The sequence below is a fragment of the Eleutherodactylus coqui genome, chromosome 5 (assembly GCF_035609145.1).
Source record: "Eleutherodactylus coqui strain aEleCoq1 chromosome 5, aEleCoq1.hap1, whole genome shotgun sequence".
Classification (NCBI taxonomy): Eukaryota; Metazoa; Chordata; class Amphibia; order Anura; family Eleutherodactylidae; genus Eleutherodactylus; species Eleutherodactylus coqui.
The window spans coordinates 65,307,619-65,333,092 of NC_089841.1; the positions used below are offsets into that span (position 1 = coordinate 65,307,619).

The following is a 25,474-nucleotide window of genomic DNA, read 5'->3' on the forward strand; positions in this document are numbered from 1 at the left end:
ATTGTGGTACTGCAAAGGCTGCATTTCTCATTGCTGAAGTAATGGTACAGCTATCAGCAATGGGCCTTTGAGAAGCAAAAATCTCTAACGTAGAGTAAAGAACGGGCGCAATAGCCCACTGACGCTCCGAGCTTAGTTCACGAATGCGTGCCGCAATGGTGGCACCCATTGTGTCCCACTGATCCTCCGTGTCAGCCCGCCGCAATAACGTCAGCGCCTCTTGGGCGGCATCTGGTTTGTTCTTCCGACGTGGACGAGCCGCAACACTGCGGCTCGTCCGCTCGGAACTCACCTCCCGGCTACTGCCTGCTCTGCTGCTAGGGCCAGCACTACTGCTATGCGACACGTTTTGTTCCCCCACTTCCGGTGTTACTGAAGTGGGGCACAAATCGAGCGTGCTCCGCTGGCTGTCTTCCAAGGTTGGGGTACCTTCTCTGATACCATCATCCCGCGACTCCTGTTCCGGCCCTTCTGTGTCGGCTGTAGCGGTTTCGACCATGGGAGGGGCGGACGTGATGTTGCCGCTGGATCTGTGGACGAAACAAGAGTACCGTTTAGGGACATAGAACATCAAAATGCAACAACAGTGAAGCTGAGCTGTAAGCTCGCCGAAAATATAGCACTTACGGACGCAATGCTCGACTTGTTCTGAGGAAATGCAGTATTTCCTGGTTTGGACACTTTTTCTTAGACGGAGACATGCCGCTTTTTTCACACTCTTTTTCGTGTTTCTTGTAGCGGTCCTGAACTGACCGCCAGCGATTCTTGATGTCTTTAACTGCAACATAATGAAACATGGTTTTTAAAAGCAGAATGCAAAAGTATGTAATCCACCGAATGCTGCAATAAACAGTGTGGTTAGATGCAGTACAGTTCAAAATACATCGAAGAAAGAAACACCAAAGCGTTACAACCAATAGTGTAAACTTACGGATTTCACTTTGGATGGCAGCTGTAGCGGAGTCTCAATCGGGATACATCCCAGAGCAGACCGCATTCCAGGCGTCCGCCTTTATGTCGCGGTCACTGTAGCCCAGCTCGGCTGGGTCCCAAATCTCCGGCCTACTTTCAACCTGCAGGGGGGGGGGGGGGGAGGAAAAAAACAGTTGAATTGCATTCTGAGGGGGGTGGATATGGTTGTGTCAGCGGAGACTACACTCACCAAGGTTATTATCCTGACGACGTTGATCCCCATTCGTTGATACCAGGACATTTTCCGGAAAGTGGGTTGACGTTGCAAACAGAATGCACTGGGCGACAGCAGAAAATGTAGGTAGTCCTGTGAGCAATAAGAAAAAGTTAACATTCATCATATACACATCTTTGGCCACTAGCGCACAATTGCAAGTGGTGGACAGGCTGCTCGCCCCGTTGGGGGCAGTGGTGGCCCCGGTGGGGGTTGTAGTGCTGCTGTGGTGGGCCAGTTACTTGCCCCGTTGGGGGTTGTAGTGCTGCTGCCGGTGGTGGGAGCTGTGGTGGGCCAGCTGCTTGCCCCGTTGGGGGTTGTAGTGCTGCTGCCAGTGGTGGTAGCTGTGGTGGGCCAGCTGCTTGCCCCGTTGGGGGTTGTAGTGCTGCTGCCGGTGGTGGTAGCTGTGGTGGGCCAGCTGCTTGCCCCGTTGGGTGTTGTAGTGCTGCTGCCGGTGGTGGTAGCTGTGGTGGGCCAGCTGCTTGCCCCGGTGGGGGTTGTAGTGCTGCTGCTGGTGGTGGTAGCTGTGATGGGCCGGCTGCTTGCCCCATTGGGGGTTGTAGTGGTGCCTCCACTGGGGCTAGTGGTGCCGCTGCTGCTGGCGTAGCTTTTCCCGCCACTGGGCGTGGTCGCGCTGGGGGTAGTAGTGCTGCTGTGGTGGACAGGCTGCTCGCCCCGTTGGGGGTAGTAGTGGCCCCGATGGGGGTTGTAGTGCTGCTGTGGTGGGCCAGTTGCTTGCCCCGTTGGGGGTTGTAGTGCTGCTGCCGGTGGTGGTAGCTGTGGTGGGCCAGCTGCTTGCCCCGTTGGGGTTTGTAGTGCTGCTGCCAGTGGTGGTAGCTGTGGTGGGCCAGCTGCTTGCCCCGTTGGGGGTTGTAGTGCAGCTGCCGGTGGTGGTAGCTGTGGTGGGCCAGCTGCTTGCCCCGTTGGGGGTTGTAGTGCTGCTGCCGGTGGTGGTAGCTGTTGTGGGCCAGCTGCTTGCCCCGTTGGGTGTTGTAGTGCTGCTGCCGGTGGTGGTAGCTGTGGTGGGCCAGCTGCTTGCCCCGGTGGGGGTTGTAGTGCTGCTGCTGGTGGTGGTAGCTGTGATGGGCCGGCTGCTTGCCCCATTGGGGGTTGTAGTGGTGCCTGCGCTGGGGCTAGTGGTGCCGCCGCTGCTGGCGTAGCTTTTCCCGCCACTGAGCGTGGTCACGCTGGGGGTAGTAGTGCTGCTGTGGTGGACAGGCTGCTCGCCCCGTTGGGGGTAGTGGTGGCCCCGGTGGGGGTTGTAGTGCTGCTGTGGTGGGCCAACTGCTTGCCCCGCTGGGGGTAGTGGTGGCCCCGGTGGGGGTTGTAGTGCTGCTGTGGTGGGCAAACTGCTTGCCCCGCTGGGGGTAGTGGTGGCCCCGGTGGTGGTTGTAGTGCTGCTGCCGGTGATGGGAAACGTACTAGACCCGTTGGGGGTACTACTGGTGGTGCCGCCGCTGCTGGCAGTGCTTTTCCCACCACTGGGCGTGGTCGTGCTGGGGATAGTAGTGCTGCTGTGGTGGGCCAGCTGGGGGTAGTGGTAGACCCGCTGGGGGTAGTGGTGGACCCGCTGGGGGTAGTGGTGGACCCGCTGGGGGTAGTGGTGGTGCCACCGCTGCTGGCGGTGCTTTTCCTGCCACTGACGGGGTTGGGAGTTTCCCTCCTGTCGGCCAATATTTTCCCCTGGGCGTCAGTGAAGTGCCTACTGGTGGTGCTGATAGTGCTGCTGATGCTGCCAATGGGTGTACTGGTGCCGCTGGGGAGGGTCTGGTGCCGCTCGGTGTGGTGCTGCCGGTGGAGCTCCTGCTCCCTGCTTCCTCTCTCCATGCAGTCCAGGCTGAAATGGCGCCAAGCGGCTAAAATGGCCGCTGAACCACTTCCTGTGAACAAACTTTATTGCCCCTCCTTTCTCATGCGAACAATCAGCTGCGGAACTGCTTTGAAAAAAACGCGACAAAATAAGCAATAGCGGTTTTCATTGCAGTTTTTGCTGCGTCCATGGGGCCCTATGGGGAAAAAAACGCTGCGGAAAGGTCTAAAGAATGGACATGCTGCATCTTTCAAAACCGCGACGCAGTTGCTTATCCCCACTGCGGCTCTGCAGTAAATTTTACGCCCTGTGAGAACGACATTTTGGCCAAACACATTGGCACTGCAACCGCGACGGAATGGCCGCAATGCGGATATGCAACGGCAAACCGCGGCAAATAAGCATCAAATACGCCCTGTGTGAACCCAGGCTTAAAAGTTTTTTTAAACTCTTTAGTACATTATGCGGTATCATTGTAAAATATAACTCATACCACAAAAAAACAAGTTGTCATATGGCTAAGTTGAAGGAAAAATAAAAAACGTTATAGCTCTTAGAAGATGGAGAGCATAAAATAAAAAAAAACAGAAAAAAAAAGAAAAGTGGCTCGGGAGTAAAGAGGTTAATAAATGACATTGGCAGCCAGTTACTCTACACTACAGTGGTGTACATGGCTGTGAATATGAATGCTCAGCCAATGAATATGGAGAACACGCCTCCAACTTAACAAAGGTTGAGGAATCAGTTCTTCTATCACTTATGAAAACATTTATATTATTGGCGATATACATTACGTTTCTTCACCTTTTGAGAGTAAACTATAAGGTGGAGACGCTCCAGACAATTTCCGATATACAGTGTCCAGCCATCAATCACTAGTGAGAGGGGTGAGGGTAGATGGTGTGAGTGCTCCTCTTCTAAATACAATAGATTCATGACCAATGTATTCTTTGATCACTCTAATTAGCCAAGAATTACAATATGTTTTGTGCTATTTTGGCTAATAGGAAAGTTGTGATGTGTTTGTAACATGCTGCTCTAAGATAGGACATCCAGCCACCATGCTTGGTCGAGCATGCATGCTTATTTTAATTGCAAGAAGAAAATAAGTAACTTAAAGACTTCTTTGTGGCATATCTCCTGCAGGAAAAAAGGATTTTAGAAACCTCATTCTACCAACATCTTCTGATCAGGACGAGAGCTGAGGTCCCCCATGAATATTATATCATCCCTTGCCTTTCCCCTTCCTTCTCTTTCTTTTCCTTCCTTCCCTCCTTCCTTCCTCCCCTTTCCTTCCTTCCTTCCTTCCCCTTCCTTCCTTCCGTCCTTATTTTCTGTCTCTCTCTCACATTTTACACACATATTGTGCTTGACAAGTGCTGTCACGATTTCCTTGAACAGTTTCACCTTTCAACTGGCAATCTGGAGAAGACAAAGTTATAAGGTTAATTAAATGAAGACACAACCTTGAAGAGGGTGCATCTATAATATACAGGATTTGTCCTTGTTAATTCCATTTTATCACTAACATTTCCAGACTGCTTATATTAAGGTAAAAAGAGGTTGATGTTATAAGTACACTGAGGACTAGAACACATAGTGCTGTACAATACCATGCAGACTTTGCATATATTAAGAAATAGCCAGCAAATAAAAAAATGATGAAGTCCTCGAGCGTTTTTTTACTATCAGATTGTACAAAATTCATAGCTTCATCTGTTCTTGTGAATGTTGCAGATGTAGCAAAGTGATTAGCACCATTGCCTTGCGCTGGGGTCCTGGGTTCAAATCCCACCAAAGACACATCTGCAAGGAGTTTATATGTTCCCCCCCGCTTTGTGTGGGTTTCTTTTGGGTACTCCAGAAAAATATAATAATAGGAGAATTTAGTCTTTGAGCCTTAATGGGGACATCAAGCAATGTACAGCGCTGTTGAATAAGTGTGCACTATATAATAGTGTAAAATACATAAATTGTTTGATTTCTATGTTTGTATTGTTTTCCAAGGCACTGCAGACTAGAGGACTGAAATCTTAGCAAATTTTATCAACCAGAGTAAACTGACAGCAAATTTCCTAGTCTGCCCCCCTGAACATGAATTCACTGCTTTTCCACTGAGCTATTACAGCGGGCTGTATGACAGTGCTAGGGATTGGTGGAGGAGATCAGGGGGACAGAGAGCAGAGAAAGCTACTATTACAGAGGAGTGTATGACAGTGCTGGGGAATTATGGAGGGGATCAGGGGGACAAGAGCAGAGGAAGCTACTATTACAGAAAGCTGGGTGAAGTTTCTGCACTTATCAGCAGTGACTGAGAGAGCATGAGTTAGACGGAGAGACAGCTGTATAGTATTGAATTAGCATGGCTATGCCACACAGTTTCTGAAAGAGGGGAGGGGAAGCTGAGCTTGTGAACATTCATGAGAGAGTCCAACTGATCAGTCCAGCTGGGAGCACCCATGACCAGAGACTTGAATGTATGAGGGCCAAGTATGAGGCTTTCTGAGTGCATGAAAAGGAAAAATCAATGCAAAAAACAGGTGCATTTTTTTTTCTGCAGTGACTTGGTAAGATACGTGTATTGCTTTTTCATGCACAGACGTTTCTATATCCTTTAACGACTTCACTTACTTGTGAAACCAATTCGATGCAATATAGCAATGCTTGCAAAACCCTTGACAGGCTTCACTTCATATTACAACCACTGGGTGATGACACATAGACACATATAGGATAGAGATCTCATGTCATCATATCGTAAAATCATTTTTTCTTTTTTTTTCAAGCTGGTTACTTTGTATAGCACATATCTGGATGTATCCAGCCAAGAGAAAAGATAAGGAAGGACACATCTATACCTAGAATTCTCAAGACATATCCAAACTGGTAACATTTTTCTCTTCCCTTCCTCTCATTGCAATATGATTAATGACTTCTTCCAAAATGTCAAGTAGATATTAAAAAAGGATATTCCACCGGAGTCGTCTTATTATGTCAAGTTGTTAAAAATCTTATTCAGTGTCCTCTTAGTTCTATTTGTTTTTGGAAACCTTGGTAACAGTCTTAAGAGCAATCCCCATGATTGGAAACTCAGTTTCTGGACACCTTAATGGTAATTGCTTTTCTGCCTCTACCTCAAGCCACTATGAATGCAACAGATAGATTGATCAGGAACCTCTCTCATGTAGAGTGTAAGCTCTTATAGGCTTGGAAATTGCTCCTGTAGACTGAAAGTTTATTATGGACAGGGACCTCTCTCCTGTAGAGTATAAGCTCTTATCTACAGGGACCTCTCTCCTGTAGAGTATAAGCTCTTATCGATAGGGACCTCTTTCTTGTAGAGTGTAACTTGTTATGGACAGGGACCTCTCTTCTGTAGAGTATAAGCTCTTATGGAAAGTGACGTCTCTTCTTTAGATTGTGCGCTATATATATAAAGATTGATATAATTACAATAGTCCTGAGATCATTGCACAAGAATCTATGACTGCATGACTACTTTATCTATACTGTATTTACTCTTATGGGCATGGGAAACTTGTTGGCAAGTCATATTCAAGCTGACAGCTGTAAGAGCGTGTTGCTGCTGTCCACTCCACTCACATACTGCTGGGGTTGTGGTCTGGCGTTGCTGTCATCCACGCTCTGCACAGCATTCTCACTCCTCTGCTCACTCCCAGGTCTTTGCCTGTAAAGCTTGCATGCGTTACCACCACTTTTCTTAAGGGGCCAGCACATGCTCCCTAAACCAGCCTCCCCCCCAATCCTTTCACTGCACCACTTATGCCTAAGCAATTAGTATCATATCCATTGTGATAAAGCTCCAGTTAGTGTGTATTCCTGGTTCTAACCCTTACCTGTTTTTGACGACTCTGACCTCTGCGCTCTTTATTTTGGACTCTGCTAATGTCTGCTGCCTGCCCTGACCTTCTGCATGGACCTCATTTACACACATGCGCTGCCAGTCCAGACTTCAACTTGTTTCTTCACCATGCCTTTGTTCAGACCTATAGGTACCATTCCTTGGCCCAGCAGCCAAATAACAAGGACTGTGTGTGTAATGGCTTGGGGATCCTTCAGCAAAGCCGGTATCCCATTTGGATGGGTTAAACATGAAAACCAGATGTTGCCACCTTAGCTAGCCCACAGCCAAACCGCTTTGTGACAAGGCAGATCCACATCCATCTGCTTTACAGCAGCTACATTGTTGATACACAACTTTACCAGAAACAACGAAAATGCTTATATTCGTTGGGATTTTTTAATTCACTTTTTTATTATTTATGGGGAAATGCTCTATAAAAAAAACTATTAATGATAGCTTAGAAATTTTGTTTTAAACCTACTGATCTGGGAATAGGAAAAAAATATCTAAAACCATATCCTTGTGCATACTTGTGGCATTTCAGTCCAGATGATGTAATAAGGTTGGCTTATGTGTTTGCACGGTCATAAATTTATTGACACCCTAGCAGGCAATTATGTAAATGATATTAAGTTAGCTAATTATGCATTCTTCAGGGTGATATATGTCAGGAGTTATTTTACATTCTATGCAAATGACTAAATCTCAACTCATTACACGTTCGCCATATATATATCTCGTGTTATTCCTGCTTGGTGCAATAATCATCCCTAATGTGGAGTCTTGTATTCTGACACGTACCATCAATCTAAAGCTAGTGACAAGATTTTCGCCATGTATCTGAAATGAAGATACAATTTTTTTTCCAATGATTTTGTAGAAACTCAAAAGAGTTCCACATGTGACATTTTTGGGGATTTTCACTTTTGAAAACCATTATGGCCGGTTTAGGACTTTTGCAGTACAAATGTAGCGAAGCTTAAGTTTCTGGAACAAATGATCTTATCTGAAGCCATTGAAAAACTATTGCTATCTTAGCTCAACACAACAAAATCTATTGTAAAGCAATTGAAAGGGGCATAAATACATTGTGTTGCAGAAAATTATCTTGAGGGTTGAATTTGTATGGGTATATATTAAATGGGGTTATCCAGGGATAGAAATACTTCCCCAATCGATTTGGAGTCCAGCACCTCGAATTCCAGCCTGATGCAAACATGTGGTATCAAGTCTTCCTCTCTGTTCTCACAGAGAATTTTGTACACACATGTCAATAAGATCTTAGGTGATTTGTGATTCATTTCATATTAAGTAGACACTAGTGGAAATTGATTAGTTTCAAAGTCAGAGCCAAACACATTTACCTTCTACTAAGACTTTGCGGCCAATTGTTAGAGGTTGAGTCCACCAAATGAGTCTCCTGTACTCTGGTGGGCCAATCCACAATGTCAGAGAGCACTTGAGAGTGGAATCCAAGGACCGGATCCCGTTTTAAGACTAAAGTGACTGCCAAAGAGACTAACCATAGAAGCATCTCGATACCTTGTTTCAATGGTGCATGGTCATGAGTAAAGTTGTTCTGTAATACCCCTAAAGACAATGCTCCTTGTCAGGTACTGTGCCTGCATGTTGTTGTGTGGATGAGGACTAGCCCTGAAGAAATTGCAGATTCCTGCTAAGAGTTAGAATTTTACTCTACAGACAGCATGTACCAGGAACTTCCTAAAGTGTCACAATAGACTACAGAGCATACCGACAGTTATGCTCAAGGAGCTACCATTCAGTGTGACTTCTGATTCAATGTGTCTTACTAGCCCTAGCCATAGTAGACTTTATATTGACCATTATCACTTGAGTATGTTTACTCATACTTGCTCTTAAAGGGGGTGTTCTTAAACAAACAGTTTGATATATCATTATATACATGGTGATTTCTGCTTTAGAAAACTGTTCACATTGTTTTTAATTGTGAGTACACAAGTTGCACTACATATTGCTTCCTTATCCAATTTTCTGTAAAAGTTTTGTTATAAACTAGTGTGAAGCCATTCCATATATGATGTAATATTCCACACCTGTTACAAAAACACTGAACAAGTAGTGGATGAAGGGAAATTTCAGTTCTGAATTGGGCTTGCAGCTCTGGAATATAATACAGGATATAACTCAGAATCCGTACAGGATAAGTAATGTATGTACACAGTGACTCCACCAGAAAATAGTGAGCGCAGCTCTGGAGTATAAAACAGGTTGTAACTCAGGATCAGTACAGCTTACGCAATTTGTTTTTAGAAAGTTACTCAACTTTTCAAGTAAAGGAATTCTATATGTAAGCTGCAAACAAATGATCAAGGGTGAACATGGAGTTAACAATAGAGTCAAGCCCCATTTGTGAATTTGCTGCGCTGGAAATGCTGGCGCCTGCAGGGAGTCTTTGATTACCATATTCACACCCTCCGTCAGACAACGCTTTAGCTTAATTAATATTTCATGCTCATTTAAATATTTATAAGTTTGAGCCCAGATCCATTTTTGTTTGGCATTTGAAACCTCAGTTTGTCATCAAGGACTTTATCTAACACAGTCAGTTACAAGGAAACACTTTCACCGCCTGTCTTCTTCGAGCTGTAATCCATGTCTGCGATTAGAATGCCATTTTCCTCCTAGGAGCTGTTCCTAGATTAAGATGAAAGTCACCAGCGATAGAGACAGGCAATCGCACTTTGCTAACTTCAGAGACTCTGTTTGTGTGGCATTTTTCTATGGTTTTGCTATCTAGATATTTTAACAGAATTACATTAGATACAAATGACTGGCAGGGTTGTAGGTTCATAAGCAAGGATTCATTTTGTACATGGATGGGAAAATACCTGCTTCCAATGTTTAACCCTTCTATAGTTGGCTATAGACTTTTTACAAGAGGAATAAAGGAGGAACAATACAATGTAGAGTACTGAGAAAGATGCCCCAGAATCGCTTTATTATAGGGAATATATTTAATTTCTTTATCAAGCAATATTACTGAGTAAAGCATAAGGGGGTATTATTATTGAGTGGGAATATACAAGGGAATTATTGAGTGGGGCACTTTTACTGTCTGGGTGGTGCTAGAAACAGGATTTACCGTGGGGTTTTCAGGGAGCACAAAAAGTGGGATACTACAACTGTGTTGGGCACTATGGTGGCATTATTAAATGTGGATACTATGTAGAATTATGGAAGAAGCTAGTGTACTAGAAAATTTAGGGGTAAAGATGTATGTATGTCATTTCGCAGAGACCAATTATGGCTAGTTATCATAGTGGTCTGGGTCAGATGGAGAAGAAAAGACTTCACATCTGATCACTAGATATAATGGTACTACAATCATTTATACAGTCTACAGATCACTTGTTTAGAGCGGTTATATACTACTATATGGTTACTGCATGGTGCTAATTTTGGCTTTTGTATTAAGTGAACCCTTTGAAATTGCCTGGATTTCTTCATTGATTAATAATAAAATGTGGTCTGATTGTTATCCACAGGAACTGAAGAAATGCGTCAGTATCAAACTTTTATTCTCACATGGTAAAAACAATAACAACATTTCAATCCCCAATCAGATCTTTGTCAAGCTTGACATTTCTTCAATCTATGATAGGGTAATACGGAGCTCGTCTGGTCCGTGTGTGGCTGCTGCATTGTTTGTAAGAATCCAACAACAGGTGTGGTATTTCTTCTATGTGCTGCTGGAACCTTTTTCTTATACAGGAAGTCACAATTATAGACAAACACCATTTACTTAATAACACATAATCAGTTGTACCATTCATGTGTCTTAATGGGTCAGGAATAGAGATGAGCGAGCATACTCGATAAGGCAAACTACTCGAGCGATTAGTGCCTTATTCCAGTACCTGCCCGCTTGTCTCTAAAGATTCGGGTGCTAGCAGGGGGCGGGGAGCGGCGGGGAGGAACGGAGGGGAGATCTTTCTCTCACTCACTCTCTCCCCCCCCCCGCTCACTCCCGCAACTCACCTGTCACCGGCAGCCGAATCTTTAGAGATGAGCGGGCAGGTACTCGAATAAGGCACTACTCGCTCGAGTAGTTTGCCTTATCGACTATGCTCGCTCATCTCTAGTCAGGAATGCTATCTTTTCTCCTTAGGAAGAGCACCTAGAAGGTGAGTGAGGAGACTTATAAGGCCATTCATGCTCCTCTGGGTAATATGCAAATAAGGGAGGTGGAACAATACCTCTGCAGCACCACCTATTAGACTTGCATGAATGCAGACTTGCAGAGGTACTGTTCCATCTCCCTTATTTGTGTTTTATTTATCACACTGAGTAAACATTCACAAAGCAGGGAGAAAAAGTAAGTGAGCCTTTGTATTAATGGCTTCTCCAAGAGCTGATTGGAAAAAGGTGTTTCAATTAAGGAGATGAGATTGGATGTATGGGTCTCACAGGTGCTTTGCCTATTAATTAAAGGCATACAAAGTCTAGTTAAGGTTAAACTGATCTTAAGAAAGCTTGGTTGATGTGAATCATACTTTGGTGGAAACAACTTTTAGGAGATCTCAGAAGATGCAATGCTTTTATAGCTAGAAAAGGCTACAAAAGCATTGCTAAAGACCTGGCTGTATATCAGTGTATGGTTAGACAAATAGTGGAAACTTATGCAAAAATTGAGAGAACATGTAAACTCAGCACAGATATTTTCTTGAGTTGGACTCAAACCCAGGACCACAAGTGCATGACAACAATGCTTACTAATCAGTCCACTGCGAGTAAGGCCTTATTCACATGCGCAAGTGCCATTTTGGTCAGTAAAAAGCTCATTGATTTCAGTGCGAATGCATGTGTGTTTTACATCACTCTTTGTTCAGATCTTGGATTTTTATTTCATGAGTGTCATCTGAGTGTAAACCCTTTTTCACATGCATCAAAAAATGGACGGGGGTCTAATTGATGTAATTTAAAATTCTCATTAAAATCCGTGGGTGCATGAAAAAAAACAGTGCAGATGCATGCCACGTGAGTGCATTCTGTTTTTTTTCACTCACAAGTTGACTTTAATGGCAATTTTGGTGCAGGAAAACACATCAGAAAAAGGACATGCTGTGATTTTCAACATCAGTTGTAGAAAAAAATTGCATGTGTGAATCACTGCATTCACTTAATGGATCAGGAATCTGCCCTAGTTCTGTCAGTTACGCGCTCGGATGAAACTTGCCAGTTTGAAAAGACCCTAACACATTAACTTTACTATGTAGATTATTATAGTGATGGGTGGCCTACATATATCTGATTATTTTGCAAACATAAATATGCCTTTAATAAATTTTGTACATTTTACCTCATCTTTAGATGCCTTTTTTCTACATATTTTTTAAAACTGTCAAAAGGTATAAAGAGTGTTTATAAAACATAATTCATGCTTCATTTTCACTTCAATTTCCTTAGAACTCCGGTACATTTTACTTAGTAAATCCCTCCTAATGTCTTTATCCCATCGGTATGTCTTTTTGAAAAAAAATAAAATAAAATACCATTAAGTCAAAACACATAAAAAGAAAAAACCAAGCACCACAGCATTAGTCCATAGAGGATTCACAAATGTCAGATTCAAAAACATGTTCACTTCCTCGAAAGGTCTTTTGGAAAATATGCAAACTCTTCCATTATGGCAACTCTTTGTATTCTCTGGGACAGTTCTCCGAAGATGAAGGTTCTTCTCTTGCTCTTTCAATCAATTATATTGCCCTAGAAGAGAAGCACTCACTCAAAATCGTAGACATTTTTATGATCACTTAACTGACTTTAACGCTTTTACAGGACCCCTATTTTTTATTTAAATAGGTTGATTCTTTTTTCTCCTTTACATGACACATTGTTGCCTTCAGAACTATAGAGCAATTTGTTCATTACGGAAATGGTAAATGGTGATATTCACATACATTTTGGAATTCAAGCCCCAAAGGTAGTTTTGAGAGGATACTGTTAGTAAGAACAAATTGTAGGATTAACGCTAAGACCCTTTTTAAAGTAAATAGTCTCATTGACCTTGATGTGGGAGCTTACCTGATCTCACAGTTTCCTTAAAAACACCCAGTTGACATTATTCCAGGCCACGTGGTCACTCTAAGTTATCAGTTTTAGCTTGGAACAATTTTATGGCACCTACAGTATGCATCCATGTCTTGTGTCTACAAGGATATGAACATCACAGGATCAAGGATATGTTTCTGAAGACTGAATCTTAGGGCCCATGTGCATGACAATACCACATGTATGGAGATTACATGGTGGTATACAGAACCTCTATGAAGCTTCTTGAGAAGACATGTTCAATTGTATAAGCAATGATTCGGGAACTGTGCTCACATCATTACCTACAAAAGTTAGCTTTAACTAACAGCTGAAATCCCATGCATGGTAATGGCCACAATCAAAGCCAGTAGAGACTGTGATACCTAAGGGTATAAGCAAAGGGATGTGGCTCTCTTTGTCACTGTCATGCAACTTTTCATATGCAATCCTGAAGTGCTGACTTACTTCCATTGTAGCTGGAAGTCTAAAATGATCAACCAATTCTTCACACTGATGCCTATGCACTTAGGCCAGCGTTTCATACCCCAGTCTACTGTAAGTAAACTTTGCTCTCAGCTAATTGTGATAAATTTGCTAAGAGACGTGTGCCTCTTGATACATTAGTCGCATCTGACAGCATCTCTGTGCATCAGATTAAAACCAACACTAATTTCTAGTGTAAATTATAGTAAATCTGATGAGCTGCATGTGCTCAAGCCCCCTAAAGCTAGGCCCCACACACTTTTTTAAAAAATGGTGGGGCCCAACAAAAAAGCCCAAAAAGTTGCAATTTTGGTGCATGGGTCAAAATTGCAACTTTTATATGGCAGAATTCTGGCATACAGACAATAATGATATGCTCCATTGTGTCTGGCGTCTATGGAGGCACTGTGAGTGGCATTGATATGGGAGCAATGTGAATACCTCTGCTGTTAGCAATGAAAAGAGGTACAATAGCTGAAAAATACTGCATATCTGTACTATGGTGAGGAGAAGGGGTGCTTATTTTTGATGTTAGGAGATATGGATGAAATCTAACTACATTAATTGCATTGCAATAAAAGATTAAGATGGAGTTTTGCACATCATTCTTTATAATCCTGCTGCACATTATAACATATGGATAAACAGTTTCTGGACTGCTCAGGTTTAATGGCGTTGTCTTGGATCACCACAGCGCATCTTGTCAGATCCAATTGCTGTGCAGTAACGCAGGAGAGAGAACATGACAGATGTTTTGTATTCTAATAGAAGTGAGACACCTTACAAAATACCTTGTCATTTCGCAATACTGGGCTGGACCGAGGCCAAGACTTTCCACACCGTGCTCCTATCCGGTGCACTATATCATATCATTATTTATCTCCATCATGGTATACAGGGGACGATGTACAACGTGCCAGTCGTTTTGTAGTATAAAGCTCAGGATGCCAGGCTATCAAAGACATTGTAAATACTAATAACCTTTTCAGCTAATAAGGGTCTAATTGAAAAAGATTTTTTGTACTGTAGATGTGCTAGTGAGATGTGATCCTAATTGAAAAAAAAAAACCATAAAAAAAAAACCATAGACTCTCAAGATTTAATTTTTTTTAAAAATTTGGAAAATATTGCTGGAGACAATGTGATAAATGCCTACTGCCTACACTGACTCTGAATGGTCTGACAAATTATGACCAGCGAGACGGGATGCATCGCCCTCTATGATAATATTAAACTTTTTATGTGAATATAAAAACATGGAATAAAAACACAGAAACCTGTATACTGGTAACGTGGGGGCCAGCCACAGCTTTTATGTCTTAAAAGACCTTGTCCGCTATCTGAAAACACCCACCAACTTTTAGAAATTCATTTCAGAAAGAATTGAGAGAGCAATGCGCTGTGCCCCACCCCTGTGCAAGCCTTTTTGTCCATAGCCCACCTCCCTTTCTCTCCATGCCATGATCATGTAGCGGTCTGTAAGTGTGCCAGATGCCTGCTGCAGCATTTGTTTTCCTCTGTCAAAAAGGGTTACAGTGTAAGAAAAGAGATGATTGTTGTGACAGGTGCCCGAAACACTTATAGATCACTGATTGTGGGCAGCAGGGGCTTCCCAACCCAACCATCTTACATTTTCCTGAAATTTGGTAGGATGGTAGAGGGCATAAAGTAATTTACAGATGTAAAATGTTATCCCTCAGTGATACATAGTATTCGAACAGCAGGGTTGCAAGCATGAGAAAAAATGTGAAATTCATGCTTAACAGGTCAACAAAAATAATCACAACTTTGTTCCTAATTAAGATAAAACTTTCATCTCGGCTCATTTTGAAGCTACACATTTGAAGCACACTTTTCATAAAAAAATGTAGACCCCTATACTCTATCCTACAACATACCTAACCAGCATACACTCACCTCTCCCCGCTCTTCTCTGTGTCCCACTGTGCGGTTCAGTCATCCACTCTATTTTTCATTTTAAGGTCACATGATGTCAACTTGGAGCTAGAATATCTGAAAAAAAATTATTTTCTTTTTTTTGGGAGTTAAATACATAATACAAGTAATTGCAATCTTTCCTTGGTGCAAGTTTCATTTTGGGATGGCTTTTGGAGTAAAAAAATATTAAAGTGGTTGTCCAACTACTTAAAATTGCTTCACAACCACTGTGTCCTTCTTGATTGCTGTTTACCAGGACATGTGACTGCTGCATCCAATCACTGGCTGTAGAAGGTCACAGTGATTGGCTGCAGCAGTCACATGTCCAGGTCAGTAACAATCAGGAAAGACAGAGGAGTTGTGAAGCAATTTTAAGTGGTGGGACAACCATGGTAGTTAAACATTTTATTTATGTTTTACAGTAAATACGTATCTGGCAAAGTCAGACCTGAATGATAGTCTCTCTCTCCCTGCTTCTAGCCTGACTAAAACTTTTGTCTTGTGAACTAAGAAGTAAATGAAGAAAGAGTTGCTGCCTTCTCATGTGTAGGATCTGCCGCAGTGGAAACACTGCAGATATTCCGCAGCATTTACAGTCCAAGCCATGTGGAGGGAATTTTAAAAAAATCCTTTCACATGGTGCCGATATTTTTCGCAATTAATTTGTAGTGTTTTTATAAAACCAGCGTATACTCACCTCTCTGTGATCAAGAAAGCAGTGGCTTTCGAAACGCTGTGCATTGACATGGTATCACGCGGCACCCATCATTTATAATTTTTGGGATTTTTTGTAAAAGAAGAATAAAAGAAGTGTTTTTAAGAAGCAGGAGTTTTTCCTTTGTTGTATTTATGAAACACAAGGGTTGAATTCCACAGCTGTTCCACATGTGAAAATGCGGCCAAATCTGCACCATTTAGGTGCAGATTTGGCCATTGCAGAATTCTTGTGAAACTGCTGTGGGTAATCCTTTGCGGAATGTGCACAGCGATTCGGCCACCTGAGAAAGCAGCCTCAAGGAAGGTGCTGCCATGGATGATTGAAATATTGCCATATATGAATAGTATTCAAATGATTTGTGATAAGTGAAGGGATTAAAGGGAATTCTTTAACTGCTAAGGAAGGACAAAGCACACCAATTGATAAGGAAAGGACTTAAAAGTGGCAGCATACAGACATATTGAACATTCAAAAACAACAGGTTCTTACTAAGGTTGAATGAGACTGGACAAACCCATACACTAAGGGTGCCTTTGCACTAGCGATATTTTTTCTTGTGCTGCGACAGCGATGATTATGAAACCAGTGATTTTTAATGGTTTCATACTCATTTGCATTTTTTTTCTTTTAAGTCTTGCAGCACACAGAAGAAAACTGCGATATCGCTTAGAGCACTTACAGGGGCCGGCGGCAGCAGCGCCAGCCCCATTGAAAACATAGGGAGTACATCGTGGACTTCTGTCCCAGCTGTGACCGTTATGGCAGAGGATTACTTCATTGCCGTTGGCAACCGTGGGGATGAAGGAATCCTCTGCCACAGCTGTCACAGCTGTGGCAGAAGTCTGTGATGCTATCCCATTTCTTTCAATGGGATCAGCACTGCTGCAGTCCCATCGAAAGGAGTGGATTGCAGGCAAACCCTGCAGCAATGATTTTTGGGGAAGGGCTTGAAATATAAGCCCTTCCCTGAAAATCATGGCTAGCTTTAAAAAAAAAATACATATATACTCACCTAGAAGAGCCATCTGGCTCTTCTCTCCTGCCCCGGCAGTTGTCTTCTGTGTTCTGGAGGCTGGGGATTGAAAAATCCCCGCTTCCAGAAAGTGCTGGTCTCATTGGCTGATCGCTTAGCCAATCACAGGCAGCCCTCAGCCATTGAATGACAGCTGAGGGCTGTCTGTGATTAGTCACAGCGCTCAGCCAATCACAGGCAGCCCTCAGCCATTCATCAATGAATGGCTGAGCGCTGTCTGTGATTGGCTGAGCGCTCAGCCAATGAGACCAGCGCTTTCTGAAGGCAGGAATTTTTCAATCTCTGCCCTCCAGAACACAGAAGACAACTGCAGGGGCAGGAGAGAAGAGCCGGACGGCTCTTCTAGGTGAGTGAATATATTTTTTTTTACTCTTTTTTACAGCCAGACATGATTTTCAGGGAAGGGCTTATATTTCCAGCCCTTCCCCGAAAATCATCGCTGCAGAGTTTGCCTGCAATCCACTGCTTTCAATGTGACAGCTGTGGCAGAAGTCCGCGATGCACTCCCTATGCTTTTAATGTGGTTGGCGCTGTTGCCGCTGGCCATTGAAAACAATGAACGATATCGCTTTGATATCGCAGTGTTTTCCCTGCGCTGTGAGGCACTCAATATAGTATCGCTGAAGAAAAAAATGCTAGTGCATAGGCACCCTAAGGCTAACTTCATACAGGTGAGTGCGATATCAGACCAAGCTCCATTAGCCTCAAAATGAGCCCAAAATGCAAGTTTTACCATAATTAGAAGCAAAGTTATGATTTTTTGTGTTGCTGACCTGGAGTATTAGGGGTTAAAGGTAACAAAGTTCAGCCTGGCTATGGCTGACATCCAGAAGCACAACAATCAGAAAAAGACCTGTGATCTCTTATAAAAAGGGGGGGCTCTTACCTTTAACCCCTAATACTCCAAGTTTCTTTATAAGCTTGATAAATGGCATTTCAGCCCGAAATGTTGCCTTATGCCTTATGTGAACATCTGGCCTGGCAAATAAATTTTATGTGCATTCAAAAACTAGTGTGTGCTGTCCAAACCGTTTTCTGGAAATCTTTAAGATTAACCCCATCACTGCAGAACACTACCAAGACTTCACCATTAACCACTTCAATATTTAGGCATTGCATGGCAGTATTATTTGGACAGTAAGGGCGCCTGCACACGGGCTGAAATCCCGCGGGATTTCCGCCACTGAAAGCCTGCATAGGATTGCGTTAACAAACGCAATCCTATGCAGACGGCCGCGGTTTGGCCCCGCCAAATCTCGCGCGGCAAACAAACTATGGCATGAGCCCCACACAGAAACGTCACTCACCCGGTCGCCGACTCCGGTCTGCGCATGCAGAGCCGGGGCCGCCAGGCACGGGTGAGTGTGCGCTCGCCACTGTAGGCTCTCGGGTTGGGTCCGCCGGATCCGACCCGCTCGTCTGCAGGCGGCCTTAATGACAGTTTTATTCATAATGGCATTATTGTGTGAGCAATAAATGGCAGTATTATGTGGGCACCATATGCTAGTACTGTAGTATTTAGATATGGTATGGCTAACATAATACCATGTATGTTTGCTATATGGGAGAATTATTTGAGTACTGAATGACTGTATTGTGTCGAAATTATATTGAAGTATTATTTGACATTCAGGTATAACCAGTTGGGTAAGGAATGCACATGTATCTAATAATGGCAAGTGAAGAGGTGTCTGTTGAGACAACTTCTAGATGCCCCAACTTAAACGGGTCTGTCCCTGCGACACATGCCTTTATACTAAATATTCATGGATAAATACAGGATTTTTCTCTGAAACAGAATGATGTAAATTTTCCTTTGACCATCACTCCTTCTGTTTCATTAATCTTGTTCTTTCATTCAGCCTCACCAGAGTCACCCACTAAGCCAGGCATTAACCCTGTCTGTAAGACGAGTCAGAGTTCACTGTTCACGAGGCTTTGCTTTTAATTGACTTTGCCAGCTCTTAAAACCCAAGTTTTAGGTTTCTGCAGGTAAGGAAGTGTGTTTGATAATAAGGGATAATGTTAATAATCCCTCCCCAATAACAAATGGCCTACCTGAGGGAGTACTAAGCTTAATTAAAGGATCAAAACCGTCAGACAGCTGGTGCACAGCACGCCAGCGCTCTCACTTCAGACACTTGATTTGTCTCAAATAAGGCACATTAGCCAGAATTGACAAAACTTAGCTTTTAACAGGATTTAAGGGCAAAGTGATCAGTGAAGGTGGCGAATCTGGGACACGGGTTTGAATAATGAGTTACATGGACATGGATGACCCTGCCGTCATCTATGTCTATTTCTGGAGCTAAAAAGAGTAACTTTTCTAAAAAGCCTGTGAACCAAGTTAAGTCAAACAGGGATAGTGTTCATAGTTTGACTTTCTGTCTTTCTTTTACAAGTGCTGTGGATTTTTTGTCTGGGGTAGTACAGAATTATTTTGTTCTTCTGCCTGCACCGCAATTATTTCAGACAGTGTGCAGAACTTAAAGTTTGATTTTTGTCTGCCTACCCATCTATCTATCTATCTATCTATCTATCTATCTATCTATCTATCTATCTATCTATCTATCTATCTATCTATCTATCTATGTATCTCATATCAGTTTGTCTGTGTATAGATGTGTCCCCCCTAATGTTTCCCAATTTTGTAAACTACAATTTCTGAAGATACAAATTCAATACATTATGAGGACATGGTATCAAAACCTTTAGGCCTCATGTCCACGGGCAAAAGAAGAATTAAAATCCGCAGCGGAATTTTAACTCTTCTCCCGCCCGCGGCTCCGCACCCCATAGGGATGCATTGACCACCCGCGGGTAGATAAATACCCGCGGATGGTCAATAAAAATGAATTTAAAAAAATAGAGCATGTAAAAAAATGTGACATGCTCCATTTTCGTGGGGGTCTCCCGCGGGAGACCTAAAATAAGAATAACTTACTCGCAGCGGACCGGGCACGTTTTCTCTTCCTCACGGCCGGATCTTCTTGCTTCGGCTCGGCAGATGTGCCCGGCGCATGCGCGCGGCACGCCACCGACGTGCCGAGTACATCCGCCGGCCGAAGAAAAGAGATCCGGTTGTGAAGAAGAGAAGACGTGCCCGGCCCACTGCGGGTAAGTTAATTCTTATTTTCAGCGCTCATGTCCGCGGGGCAGGAGGGACCCGCTACGGATTCTCCATGGAGAATCCGTAGGGGCCTGATTTTCCCCATGGACATGAGGCCTTACTGCATGCAGTCTACATCCCCACCACTAAGTGACCTGTGTGGGTACAATAGAAATTTTTTTTCACAACTGGCCACTTTGCGCCACTCATGTCAAGATACATTGAGCCAAGAATAAAGGTAAAGAAGGACATAACTATCTATCTATCTATCTATCTATCTATCTATCTATTTCCTTTCTTTTCCTCTTACGTTCTCTTTGGGATTGGTCCACTCACTTTGACATAAGCTTTGTGGTCACAACAAAAAAATCTTATATATACTCACAGGAGAGTTTCACACTGAGCAGTTCTGCACCTATTTCTAATTGTAAGACCTCAGTCTCTAGACATTATAGAGCTGCAAGCATAAAATAAACCAATTAATGTAGCAGGTGTTTAGTGAAGCACCAATTTTACAGTGGGGGGGGGAATCATTTACAAAAATGTCAAAAGGTTCGGGTAACAAAACTGAATATTTGGGATTTGGATGGTTGGTAAATTCACATTTGCTTGCAATTTTCTTTTTAGGTGATTATTTCCACGTATCTTTCTCTTGTGTATAACTTGATTTTCCTTAAAAGGCGCTGCTGTATGTACAGTATGCGAGTCGCCGGCGGATAGTGCATGCAAGAAACCACACGGCAGGGATGCACACATTCTTACCTCTCATTACTGCAGTTTTACAATTACATTTCTGATTGCATGTTTTTTACAGGTGAAATATGAATCACACATCTATCATCGGATGGCATCTTCCATTAGGATTTTTCTTTGGGCTTAGTCGCAAAACTAATTAAAAATGTTCAAACACCAATCTGTATGATTAACAGGAATGATACAGATATCACCCTGCCACGAGCTCTGCTGATATAGGGTACTTTTACACGGAACAACTCATTGGTGAAATGAGCAAACAAGTTGTTTGTTTTCAAATGGCGTCTGTTTACACATGCAGATAATTAACTATGTTCATTAATTTTTCAAGAAGTCTTGTTCAGTCCACCATTGGTCTGTCAAGAGGTCTGAAAATGCCTGAAAATGGTTGGCGAACGGCTGAGCGATCATCTTTTACACAGAATGCCTGGCAAACGATAATATTCATGCCGGCATAAAATGAACAATGGACAATAAGTGAATGAAATCGCTCATTTTTCATCTGTTGGTCATGTTTAAACTGATTATCACTCATTTTTGCACAATTCGACGATTATTTGAATGATGTGTCCTGTTGTGTCCCAAAAGCACCATAAACTAACTAAGGCCCAATGTCCACGGGCGGACTTGAATTGTGGAATTCAAGTACGCAGTTGAAGCCGCCCTTAGAGAAACATGGGCGTCCACAGCTGAAGTAAAGCATGCAGATTTGTTTTGTGGACCTTTTGGTCTGGAAAATAAATAGCAGCATGCTCCATTTCAGTGCGGCTCCCGCACAGACAGCTTTCAATGAAGTAGATGGAAGCTGACCGATCCTGGACCTGTCTGCACTTGAATTGCGGACAGTCCACGGATTCCAAGGGAAAGCAGAAGTTTGAAAAGAAAACTATACTGTGCATGTGCCGCGGCGTGCCAGCCGGCGCTTTCACACAAATCGGCAGTGACGAAAATAGAAGACCCAGATGGGTAAGCAGTGTCCTCGGCCGTAGGTAAAGTCGGATTCCGCTGCAGGCTCCCGCATTATGGTGTTGTTAGAGGATGTGACAGTGCAGTGACCGAGCAGCGGTCCACGGCCTAGGAGACAGCGGGGTATAGTCTGGGCCTTGTCACGGTGGCTTTACCGTCTCCCACTCGGAGGGTAACCGGTGACACGTCCAAGGGCCGAGGGCAGGTTAATAAATGGGGAGCCCAAATAATAGATTACCTTTAGTCCTGTTTTGTCTCGTGACACCACCATTTCCTCCACAGCGAGGAATTTCTGAATTACGGAGTAATTCCTCTCCTGTGTAGCTTCCGTGGGGGATTTCCTAGCTGACGGAATAAATTCACACACACGGGTACTGTTTAAGATATAGCCTCCAGAAACGGACGGGCGATGGTTATTTTACTTAACTTCAGAAACAGAAATAGTTTAGCAGCTTCTTGACAAGTGATGTGACAGGGAGAACTCACGGGGTGACAGGAGAAACCACAGGCACAGTTATCTGTAGGTCCTGGCCCGGTACAACACTTCTCTCTCTCAGTCTCTACCGGTTCACATTCACAGACGGAAACACACTGCAGAACTTCTAGAAGTAGTAGTCTAAAACATTCACTAGGCCAGTGGTGGCGAACCTATGGCAAGCGTGCCAGAGGCGGCACGCAGAGCCCTCCCTACTGGCACGCGCCACATCGGCCGCTCACCACTTGTGAATACCAGCAGGGGCCGCGGCTCCCCTGCCGGCATTCACAACCGGCACTGCTAGCCACGCTGATCCCGGCACACACTTATTCAGTGTGCAGCTGGAATCCCTCTCCCCCCTGCCCCGACGTCTCCTACTACTTGGTTCCGCCGGGAGGGGGGAGGCGTCCAGCAGCGTGTGTGTCAGAGTGTGTGCCGGGAGCATATTAACACTTTCTTCCCCACTTTTGCAGCAATCAGCAATTCCCAGCAACCTGATTGGTTGTTTGGGTTGGCTGATTCACCAAACAACCAATCAGGTTGCTGGGAATTACCTATTGAGGCAGAAGTGGGGAAGAAAAAGTTAATATGCATGCCGGGACCATCGCTGACCAGAAGAGGAGCTGAGCTTACAGGAGGAGGTAAGTATGTGGGTCTCGGGAGGGGCACTGTGGGGTGTCACTACTGCACTGGTGGCCGCTGGGGGGGGGGGGTGTCACTACTGCACTGAGTGGCTGCTGGGAGGGTGTCACTACTGCACTGAGGGGCCGCTGGCCGGTGTCACTACTGCACTGGGGAGCCGCTGGGGGGTGTCCCTACTGCACTGGGGGCTGCTGGAGGGTGTCCCTACTGCACTGGGGGCCGCTGGAGGGTGTCTCTAATGCACTGGGGGGCCGCTGGGGGGTGTCCCTAATGCACTGGGGGCCACTGGGAGGTGTCCCTACTGCACTGGGGGGCCGCTGGGGGGGGGGGTGTCACTACTGCACTGGGGGGCCGCTGGGGGGGGTGTCACTACTGCACTGGGGGGCCGCTGGGGGGGTGTCACTACTGCACTGGGAGGCCGCTGGGGGGGTGTCACTACTGCACTGGGAGGCCGCTGGGGGATGTCACTACTGCACTGGGAGGTCACTGGGGGATGTCACTACTGCACTGGGAGGTCACTGGGGGATGTCACTACTGCACTGGGGGGCGTCTCTAATGCACTGGGGGGCCGCTGGGGGTGTCCCTAATACACTGGGGGCCACTGGGGGGTGTCCCTAATGCACTGGGGGCCACTAGGGGGTATCCCTAATGCACTGGGAGCTGCTGGGGGGGGTCACTATTATCGCTGTGGGGTGGGGGACACTATTACCGCTAGGGCCGCTGTGGGGTGGGGGTCACTATCACCGCTGGAGCCGCTGTGGGGGTCACTATTATCGCTGTGGGGTGGGGGACACTATTACCGCTAGGGCCGCTGTGGGGTGGGGGTCACTATCACCGCTGGAGCCGCTGTGGGGGTCACTATCACCGCTGGAGCCGCTGTGGGGTGGGGGTCACTATCACCGCTGGAGCCGCTGTGGGGTGGGGGTCACTATTATTGCTGCAGAGTGGGGGTCACTATTACTGCTGGGTGGGGGGTCACTATTATCGCTGGGGGTGCTGGGGGGTTTCACTATTACCGCTGAGGGTGGGAGTCACTATTACCGCTAGGGCTGCTGTGTGATGGGAGTCACTATTATCGCTCTGGGGGGGGGGGTCACTATTACCGCTGTGGCCGCTGTGGGGTGGGGGTCACTATTACAGCTGGGGCCGCTGTGGGGTGGGGGTCACTATTACCGCTGGGGCTGCTGGGGGGGGGGTGTCACTATTACCTCTGGGGCTGCTGTGTGGTGGGGTATGTTTACATGTGGCGGACATGGGCAGGGCTGTTTCAAAATAGACAGGGTGCAGATTTTGACTACTTTTTGGATGCGGAAATGCTGCAGAATTTTCCACAGAAATTTCTGCTGAGGACATTCTGCAGTATTTCCGCATCCAAAAAGCAGTCAAAATCTGCACGCTGTCTATTTTGAAGTGGCCCTGTCCTTTTAAGAACGACGGGGGTACAATCATACATCGTGATAAGCCCCGCCCCCTGACGTATTGGCACTTTTGCGATAAATAAGTGGGTTTTAGGTTGCAGTTTGGGCACTCGGTCTCTAAAAGGTTCGCCATCACTGCACTAGGCCATCCTCTTGGCCTCCTTCATTCTGTGTCTGTGGGTCGAAGGTACCCACAGACAGCTGCCTTGTTCTCCTCCCACCAACACCAAGGGGCAGAACTCGAATTTCTTGCACACACCTCGCAAACACATATATGGACTTGGTCACATGACAGACAGCACATTCAGTGCTGCATAGTAGGCAATAGACACCGTTCTTGCAACATGAAAGACGCTGACAACACAAGACTGAGCATACACACCATACTGGGCCACTACAACAGGGAGCCAGGTGTATTTTTTATACTCACCTGCTCTCACTCTGTCTCCCGATAAAGGAATATCTGGCTTTTACAGAGTCCTGCTTGCACTGTACCCCATACAAGTCTATGAGAGAGCACACACATGGGACTCAATACACAGAATATAGAATCCATTGATATCAATAAGTTCATACACATGTGCATGCAAAAAAATAGGACATGCTCTATTTACCTGCATTTGTGCAGCAAAGGTACCCATAGAAGTCTATGAGAGGTGCGTAAATGCACGCTCAATATACACGCAAATGCAAAATATGCTGCACAATTCTGTTAAAAACAAATAACACATCTGGACTTCATTAGGCTAAATAGCCATTTTAATCAAGGTATGTTTGTCTGCTGCGCACAAATGAACAGGTTTGGCGTGCATTAAAAGTGCATTAAAATGCACTTTTAATGCACTCAAGAGGTGCAAATCAACCTTGTTCTTGGTGCAAATATGTTGCGCTGAAGCGTGGGAATTTACACATATGCTCATGCGAAGGAGCCGAAACAGGGCCAGAAAACTTTCTGTTTGCATGACAGATGAAGTAGAAGATAAACTCATATAACTCATATATG

General features: G+C 44.7%; 1 long non-coding RNA gene across 1 annotated transcript; it reads right to left on the bottom strand.

Annotated features, from left to right (window-relative positions):
• Positions 1-298: 298 nt before the first annotated feature.
• On the bottom strand, positions 299-1,420 carry LOC136626893 (uncharacterized). Its single transcript, XR_010792705.1, has 4 exons — positions 1,163-1,420; positions 932-1,073; positions 628-778; positions 299-530 (listed from the first exon to the last, which is right to left on the bottom strand). It is a non-coding gene; the product is annotated as an uncharacterized lncRNA (long non-coding RNA).
• Positions 1,421-25,474: the final 24,054 nt, after the last annotated feature.